We start from the raw sequence: 10,328 nt of genomic DNA, 5'->3' as shown, positions 1-10,328 counted from the left end.
TGTGTTTAAAATCGATTAGCTCGACGAGCTTATTTATATACGAGCTGTGGCCGAGACATGAGACGAGCCTCGAGCCGAGCCACGTGCCGCGAATGTAAACTAGTATAGTATAGTATCACTAAGGTGTGTCCAGACGAGTCAATTTTTCGCCAATCTGATAAAATTGTCCGTTCGAACCGTGCGGACGCAAACGCCAATTTGGCTCGCCGAATTCAACCGCCGATTATGACCGATAAAATGGAGTGCGGACGCAAGAATACCAATTTGTGACGCCAGTATTTTCGTTTTGAAGCATTTTTTCATTTTAGAGGGCGCTAATATCACCATAAATCTAAAATTGGTGATTAAATTGGAAATTGACACCAATTTCATTTCTGATCAAATCGGTCGATTTGATCACCCAATCTGGAATCCACTTTAGTAGTACCCATAAAGCACAACCTGCGTCCTGGGAACAATGCCACCGGCTAATTTAGGGCTAGATTTATGTCAGGCCAAGACTTTGATACACAAGGATATGCCGACGACCTTGTAGTCATCGTCAAAGGCCCTTGCCTCAACACAATATCCAACCTAATGCATGGAGCTCTAAACACAATATTCAAATGGAGTAGAGAAAATGACTTGTCTATTAATCCGAGCAAGACTGTAATAGTCATTTAACCATTCACGAGGAAACGGAAGCTCGATAAACTCACAAAACCAAGACTTAATGGACAAATAATACCGTTCTCGGCAGAGGTCAAGTATCTAGGGGTCACCTTCGACCAAAAGTTAACTCGGAACCCTCACCTGAGAAACATTATACAAAAAGCGAAAATGGCCATGTGGTCACGCTGTCGAATGGCAGGAGCAAGATAGGGCTTAAGACCCAAATTGCTATGTGGTAAACACAGCGGTAGTGAGGCCAATTGTCACCTACGCCTCCGCAGTCTGGTGTAACAAAACCAGCCAAAAGACAGCAATAGACACTCTAAACAGCCTGCAACGCACGGCTTGTTTAACAGTAACAGGCGCCTACTCCTCGACACCGGGAGCGGCCCTAGATGCACTGCTGGACATCATACCACTCCACTTGCAGGTGCAAAAGGAGGCCAAGCAGTGCGTCTACAGAATATGCACACTAAACAGGCCAAAATGGCGCTCTCAGGCATTAACCAATCTAAAGGCCTGGGTTTTTGCGAATAGAACCCTTAGCATGCCCACTGATGACACGCACACCGAATGTCATCTCACCAAACTGTAAACAGTAGAAATACCTCCTAGAGACAAATGGATCAACAACCAAATGTACGTCGAAGAGGGAAGCCACATCTGGTATACAGATGGTTCCAAGAAAGGCAATGATGTATGATGTGGGATCTATGGTGAGAGATCTAATCTCAGAGCTAGCGTCAGCATGGGCACACTGGCCTCAATCTTCCAGGCAGAAGTCTTCGCCATCAACAAATGTGCGGAGATCAACCTGGGTAGAAACCTAAGACACCAGCTTATCTACATCAACTCAGACAGCCAGGCTGCTCCGCTGGCACTAGAATCCCTTGAGTCAAACTCAAAACTAGTCCAGAACTGTAAAACAAACCTAAATGCACTGGCTTACTCCAACAAAGTTACACTTAGATGGGTACCAGGGCACTCCGACTTTAACGGAAACGAAGAAGCGGACGAACTTGCTACAAAGGGCGCAGACACACCCCTGGTCGGCCCAGAACCCTTCTGTGGAAGCACAAAACGAGATGCATATTCTCTGCTCAGCAACTTAGAAAAAACGAGAGCAATCGATTGGTGGAAGTTCGTTAAAGGACAAGAACACTCGAAAGCTCTGATCAAAGGGTTCAACAGCAAAACTGCTAAGGAGCTTTTAAGACTCAAAAGGCACAAAACCTGCGCGGTGACCAGAATACTGACTGGACACTGCAAGTTGAAAAAACATATGTTTCAAATTGGCAAGAAACCAGATGCGACATGCAGGTTCTGTCAGGAGTCAGAGGAGACTGCAATGCACATTCTCTGTTCTTGTGGACTACTAATGTCAAAAAGAAGTACCTACCTAGGGCGACACGTAGTGCAACCCTATGAGGTACAAAACATTACGGCCCAAAGAATCTGGAACTTTCTGGATGCAACGGGCATTAGTAATGAACTTAAAGGGCCGTCACAATAGATCAATGCTGGTCAATGCGACACTCAAATGAAAATGAAAATGAATGAATGAAAATGAAAGTTTATTGGTAACAATTGTTACAAGTCTGTTTAGTTAAATAGTACATTTATATTTTTCACCTACATACACAAACATGGTAAGTTAGGATTTTTTAGACATCAGACAAATTTACAATTTGGAAATTCATTACGTATACATTTATATCATTATATTACATTCATTTTACTATATATTTAAGATTCATTATTGTTTATGTGTTACATTAAAATTCACAATTTATCATTATATTATAAGCTAAGTGGCATGTCAAAAAATTCATTATAGTCATAAAACATATTAGTAAGGAGCCACTTGTTTAATTTAGATTTAAAACCGGCGGTGGAAGTTGCATTTCTGACGCATTCCGGGAGGCGGTTAAATACTGATGGTCCGAGACAATAGACCGATTTCGCCGACTTCGCTAGTCTGTGACGCTCTGCTACTAATCTATCTGCGTATTTATTGCTACGTAGGGGGTACTTGGGATTTGTACCTCTGCATTTAAATAGCTCTCGATTGACGTATGTGAACACAGATACCTGTTGTATAAGTATACAGGGTAGGGGCATGATTTTAAAATCTATAAAGAGATCGCGGGCAGGGGCGTCGTTGGGCTTGCCGACCATACCGCGGAGTGCTCGCTTCTGGAGGGAGAAAACGCGGTACCAATCAGCAGCTCGGGCCCACAGCTCCGTACCGTATGTTAGTAACGAGTGGACCGTAGCAAAATAGCATTCCCGCACCGCGGCCCGGCCGGCTGTTCATGCCAGGCGGCGCAGTACGAAACATGCCTTACCCAATCGGCTGCACACCTCATCTATGTGCTGCTCGCATGTAAACGCGCTGTCGAGGTGGAACCCGAGCAAGCGAGTACAGGACACTTGCTGTATGGGGGAGTCGTCTGCACACACGCGTAGGCTTTCACTGGGGTGGCCGTTTAATTTGATTATCATGAAACAGGTCTTGTTTTTGTTTAGTGCCAAACCGTTTGTTTTAAACCACTCGTTAAGCTGCAGTACTATGCTGTTTACGGCAGCGCCTAGTTCATTTTTCGTAGGCGTACTTATAACTGCCGTGACATCGTCGGCGTACATGTAGATATCCGCGCCTTTTATTGCCAACGGTAGGTCGTTGAGAAGGATGCTGAAGAGGGTGTTTGAGAGGCAGGACCCCTGCGGGACCCCCAATAGGTTTTGGCGCTCCGATGATGTGACGCTGTCACGTCCTCCGACGACCACTTGCGTCCTACCGGGCCTACCAAAGGCCCACAACACCACAATAATAATAATAATGTCCCGCGGGGGCAGCTTGTGGCGAGCTGACGGTGAGTGACGACACCGCGGACCCCTATTCCAGAGGGCCCTGTCATCTGGCCCTCGCCTCTGTGCTTGCTTTGATTGGCCGGCCAGAATGGAGTCGCAAGAGCGGGACCTATGCTCCAGGTTCGAAGTGTAAAATGTCATAACGCCGGCGGCCTGCTGAACGGATTACCGGGATCTGGCTACCGCAGACTCACCTCTCCACAACCTCACAGCCACTCCAAAGTGTTGGCCTGTTGTCGCACTGTGGCGTTGGCGAGTCACCACCTGTCATTTACAATTTTCAGACTGATTGTCACGGCAGGTGTCCGCTAGTCTCTCCCATAGCCCATTATCCAGACCATCCAACTTTCAAATCTATAGCCCATGACCGTAGTTCCCATCGCAGCACAAAAGTGCTGCACTGCAATAGTCTTTGCACCTGGCGGGGACCATCTCCGGATGTATCACACTGTGCGTTCGGGGATAGTATCCACCACATGTATCCTTTGCTTTTAGATTAACGTGCCTTAAAGGGCCTCTGCGCTGTTGGCTTCGTCCCCACGTACGCCTCCCAAAGGTCCGGGACCCCATGGTCCCGAGATATGGAAAAGACATACAAATAATAATGTTAATTTTATCACATTTATAATACTTAACTCTGTTGGCGAAAGTTTTCCCAACATCTTTATTTATATATTTAATTTATATTTGTATATATATCACGTCCAGAAGTAATTTATTAATGTAATCTACAACCAGAAGAATAACAACTTATCAGAAATCATCGAAACATACTTAAAAATCCTAAATGCTGCATACCGCTCTTACAATGCAGGTACGCCGCGCGACACAAAACATTTTTTTTTAACAGAGTTATGAAAAAAATGTTTGACAAGTTTACTATTCTGTATAGTAGGAGAACTGGGCTATTCACAGGTTTTTTTTTTCTAGAGCAAATCCTCATAGTATACATTTTGTTGAGGATTTTCGAAAAAAAAATCAATAGATTTTTTTTGAATTTTGAATTTCTCGAATTTTTTGTATGGGTGAGTGAAAATTTAGTCACAGAAATGAATTCTTCATCCTCGAATTACACGAAAAAGACACCAAACTTGATATAGTTGCGAGATGTATGCAGATATAAAGCTTAGAGTGAGGCGCGCCGGAGGCACTTTTACCCCCCCTCCCCTGCCCACCTGCTGGGGGGAACCTCTTGGCAACCGGGCTTAATCAGCTCAGATCACCCCCAGGAACACTTGTTCCAAGCGGTTTGCTTTGTCTCCAAAATGCAAGGTGGTGGACCTTAGATCTCCTGCTATTTAGGTTTTCACGGTAGGCCATCAGGATTATAACCGAGAAGTCCCGCTCTAGCTTCGTAGGCAGCGTCAGTACCAGTCAGTACCAAGTCAGTACCCACTAGGCTAGAAGGTCGTTAATAAAGTAAGGAGGGTGAAGTATTAGGGAAAAACATGTAAAGTTAGACCAAGATAAGTTGGCAGCGATTTTGATAGCCCAGACTGTGCAAGTGTTATTTTAAACGTCAAACTTCTTTGAAATTATGACGTTTAAATTAAATTACACTTGTACAGTCTGGGCTACCAAAATCCCTACCAACTATCTACCAACATAGCTTGGTCTAAAAACCGCAACAGACTACCGCACCGCACCGCAACGTCTGTTAAAGCTATAACTCTTTTAATCTCTCTACTCTATTTAATAACAGGAGTCGCCTTTATGAGCTTACCCCTCTGCCGAAAACCTTGCACAATTGTGCAAACTTTGGTATGGACTGACATGGCTATTTGTACGTTACGTATAAATCATGTAGGAATAGCAATACATTTGACGTCCCCTCCCCCGCAAAAATCGGCAGACTGAGGGGCTACCGCGAAAACCGATATTCGCAAATTGCGGGGATCTTTCTCTTTTACTCCAAGGAAGGCGTAATAAGAGTGACAGAGAAAAATGCCCGCAATTTGCGAACTTCGATTTTCGCGGTTATAGCCCTGTTTTGTACAGAAAATGACAGCCATGGCCATGACGTCTCCAGTAAAACGTAGTGATTATATTCTCTTTGGTCTCCAGTTACTAAGGCCCCATACGCACGACAGCTTAAAAAGCGTTGCGTTAAAACCCGACGTTGGCGCTTTTTTTACCGTTTCCAATATTTGTGTTCATATGAACGCTTAAAAATCACTTGTGAGTCGTACTGCCACGTACGCATCTCAGCTAAGCCATACTTTATTTGCTATTACGAAGTATTATTTGAATATAGCTTGAATACTTCAGGAATTTGTAAGCATAAGTTGACATTTTTAAGGTGAAACTAATAATAATCTTGACGATTGACACCAAAAATTGACACTTGACAGCCAACTGACAGCAGCGCCGGCGCTTTTTTAACGCTTGTGAGAACAGATACACGGAGTTCCTATATGAACTATTCAATTTGACGCCAACGCTCAACGCCGAAAATCGAACAGTGCTCGATAAAAAAGCGCCGCGCTTAAAAACCGCCTTCGTGTGAAGACATATGTCGCAGTCGGATCGTATAATCCGCCGTATTACATTACGGCTAGCCGTTTTCAAAAACAGGGGCGTTTTGAAATGCGGCGGTTTAACGATTAGCCGGATTGAATGCGGCTGAATGAGAATCCGCCGGAATGTATTCGGCGCCATACGTTCTTCAACACGGCTAGCCGTAATGTAATACAGCGAATCATTAGCCGCCGCTTTGACAGTTTTTAGTTCCCATTTTTAACACCCGTGGCGCTGCCTGACAAACGCTGGGGTGTCCATCAAATCTGGAGTTCGTCGGACTGTTTCTTTTCAAAAAACATTTATTTCGCAACTTAACTAGACGGAGCCCCGCTTCGCGGGGCTCCTATTTCTGAGCGGTTTGCCCTTCGGGCATCTGAAGCTAGGTACCTAACGAACCTAACCTACCTACCTATTGATTTAGTGAGACGTCCGTGAAAACATTACACTTTGGGGAAAAAAGCGTAGGTAGGTAAGTAGGTTAGGTTCGTTAGGTAGCTTCAGATGCCCGAAGGGCAAACCGCCCAGAAATAGGAGCCCCGCTTGCGGGGCTCCGTCTATTTAAGTTGTGAAGGAAATGTTTTGGAAAAGAAACACATGTAGTGCGGTGGGACCATGGTAAAAATAAATTAAATTGCAAACATTGTCAAACTCCGGTTACGTAGGCGACCGAAAGAACTGGTCACTACAATCTAAAATAGTAGTACCATGCGGCTAAACGTTGGCCGCCTTATTGAAGAACGTATCGCAATGACAATCCGGCTAATCGTCGAACCGCCGCATTTCAAAACGCCCCTGTTTTTGATAACGGCTAGCCGTAATGTAATACGGCGGATTATACGATCTGACTACGACACATACATGGTTATCCATTTGCGTCATTCAAACGCTTTTTTAACGCGCGTTGAAAAAGCTGCCGTGCGAACGGGGCCTAAATGGCAAAGAGAATAGATAGTATAGAGGGCATAGACCTAATTTCAGTGATAGAGGGGTCCTGTCATAGTAAATTTTGTAGTCACAGTAAATTTACTGCCATCTATCGACACACGACTAAAACTCAAAATGAAAACGTATAAAATTATCAAAAAAAATGTATATATATGGATAAATGATTTTATTATTTTTATATCATTTTGACCCATATCACTGATATCTATGTGTTAAAATTGTTAAATATGAAACGGTGTCGTCACGCCATCTAGCCGAGCATAATTAGGCCAAAGGTGTGTGCGCCATCTATCCGAGAATGACTTTTTCTTGATTTCCGAGGCACGTTTTTTCCTTAGACTTTATTCATCTTATACGAAGTTACATAATTATGTCTTTGCTAAATGGTCTAAGCCCGGTATATTCTACTGGTACCTTCCCGGTACACCACACCGGTGTTGATCGAAGCCAACATACAAATCCACGCGTACAGTCACGGGCAAAAGCTAGTATATACGTCAACAATCAGGTTCGGATCCGATATAGTACATTGTGCAACGTGGGGGGTAATTAGAATATTGTACGAGAGTCTATTATATTCACGACAGCCGCAGGCTGTAGTGAATTAAAGACTCGAGTAACAATATTCTTACACCCGGAGTTACACACAATGTTTTTCATCACACTTGCGAAGAAAAATATGAATTAGTGACATCATTTTAAAAAAAAAAGCTATAACTCCCCAGGACTTATTTCACAATCCAAAACTCCCGCGGGAACAATATATTCAGTACACTTGCATGAAATAAGGTATTTTTCGAGCAAGTGTGATGAAAATGTATTACCCCCCACGTTGCACAATGTACTATACCTTACCTTTCTGCACTTTATTCCTTGAAAATAAGGTTTTCTTGTGTTATTATATGTTTATGTTACTCGGAATAGGATACGAGTGAAAGGTGATTAAAATAAAGCCACATTTATTCTAATAATTAAAATATATATTTTCAAGACACGCAAAATTCATTCTAAACGTATTGAGGTATAATATTTCAGGCAATAGTCTACCAGGTGTAGCACTAGCATGACGGTATTTTACAGTAGTAGGTATTAACATTTTTCGATAGATTTCATTTACTTTCTCTCATTTTTTGTCTGAGTGGGTAAATCTAGATACATTTTTTCACAGTTAAATTTCAAAAAGAAGTATAACTAGTATACAGTAATAATAGTAAGTTTAGTTTGCTATAGAGAGCTCGGGGTTGCAATTTTTGCAACAATGCTATATTTATTCCATTTTGTGATGTGTTAGCTTCACTGCTAATAAAGGTAATTTTGATTATAATATGACAATCTAAACGATTATATTTGTAACATATTAACGAAAACACTTTTATAATATAATCTTTAATATCTATACTTGACAAAATCAATTTATTTGGAACACATTCTGGACCTTTTTCTCATTACAATATAAAATAACTTTATCTATTCTAACACGATTCTCAGTAAAATATAACAAACACGCTCATCCAACATTAAACATATAAATAATAATCTAGAAAAATAATAAATAAAAATATAAATATCACAATAGAATAACTGCCAGCTATTTATTAAATCCAGTAATGCCTCTTTAACACAACAATACCTAATGAATGATTCATTGAGAACATTGGGATTGAAAGAGGATTTATTAAAATATGAGATATGAATGAAATGACGCATTCGAGCTGACAGTGCCGGTAAACTGCTGTGATATTGAGTCCACCGCGACCGACCGACGCGGCGCGGCGGACACGCGCGCAGTACTTACAACACCTTTGATCGTTACGTTGCAACCTTAAAACTACTGGTAACCATTCAATCAAATCATTGCTTCAGCGGCTCAAGCTTAAACTACGTACTACTAACAGTACTAACTCCAAATCGAGTAATATTCGCCACATTTTGGACCAAGATTGATACACTCGATATCGTTATATTAATATACAGATAGTAGGTAAACCATATAGGGTGTAGTGCTAATAAAATATTCTTGTATTTTTGGCTAATTCATCGCGTCCTCGGTTTAATTTGAGAACAGTCTTGCTTCAACGGGATGTGTAAAGTGTAACCGAAAATATAGTTACATATAACAATATCATAACACAAAATGCTCGAAATGAAATATTTTTGTAACAAAGCCGTTGACCAAATAATATATAAAACGCGTGCCGAGCAGCCGACGCCGAGGTCGACGCCGGTGGACACGCGCTTTATGGAGTATCTACACTCCTACGTTCCTATTTCTACACAGGAGACATATTTTCAAAAACAATAATTGCCCACATATAGTTAGTTATTGACGACAAATCAATTTGGGAACATCAAAACGATTTATTTACAAACATAACATTTTCTTAAATTACATACAACTAATCATATAATTAAAATCTTTACATTCGTACGGTATAGTTTATTATGAAATTATATATGTAGTTATTAATCTATATATTTCTAGATACAGAACGATTGTTTGCTTTTCAGACATCATTATTTTACCATAATATCAAAAGGGGTTACTAATAAGCACAATGAAACCAATATTCGTTATGTTTAAAATCAAATTTCCAATTAATGAAAAACATACAAAATTTTATCAGTAAATAATATCCTACGTACACAATACACATAATATCTAAAATTGGATCTATTATATAACATAAAAATTAACTATTGCAGTCAACAAACATCTGAATCACGACATTAGTGAAATATGTGGGTGACACACAGCGGTGTGGCGACCTGTTGCCACCCGGTCGAACCTCATACGATTAGGTATAGAGGTTTATAAGGGCACCAAAGTATGGTGCACTTTTGGAACAAAAAACTATGGTTAATGAGAATAATGAGGTTTTATTACGTGGCACGTAAATAAATCGGTCCATGCGATACTAAATATTACATGGGTATTGATCGTAGCCTTATTAAAAAGTAGTACCGCCTTCGGAATGCTGCAAATATGAAATACCCAGTGACGAAAATTAGCACAAACATAATTCCTTTTTTAATGATCGGGTCTACGTAGCGTGGGGCACACGTTTAAACATTACACTAACATAACAGTAGACATAATTGTAGCTCTATAATTGTATTCTTTTCTTAGTAAAACAGGCAGGGTGTGTATTATGTTAGGTGTATTCGAATAATTAAGGGTCAATTCGGAATGTCGGGCATAATTCCAACAGGTCAGAGTACTTTTTGGGAATCATCCGACAGTTGGACAGTAAGATAGGAAGAAAATAATGAGGTTAAAAATCGATGATTTTTCTGTCCAGCCCTGCTACGGGTGTGTTACCAGATATCAGAAATTTGTC

Source organism: Cydia splendana, chromosome Z, assembly GCF_910591565.1.
Source record: "Cydia splendana chromosome Z, ilCydSple1.2, whole genome shotgun sequence".
Lineage (NCBI taxonomy): Eukaryota > Metazoa > Arthropoda > Insecta > Lepidoptera > Tortricidae > Cydia > Cydia splendana.
This window is presented reverse-complemented; position numbering follows the sequence as displayed.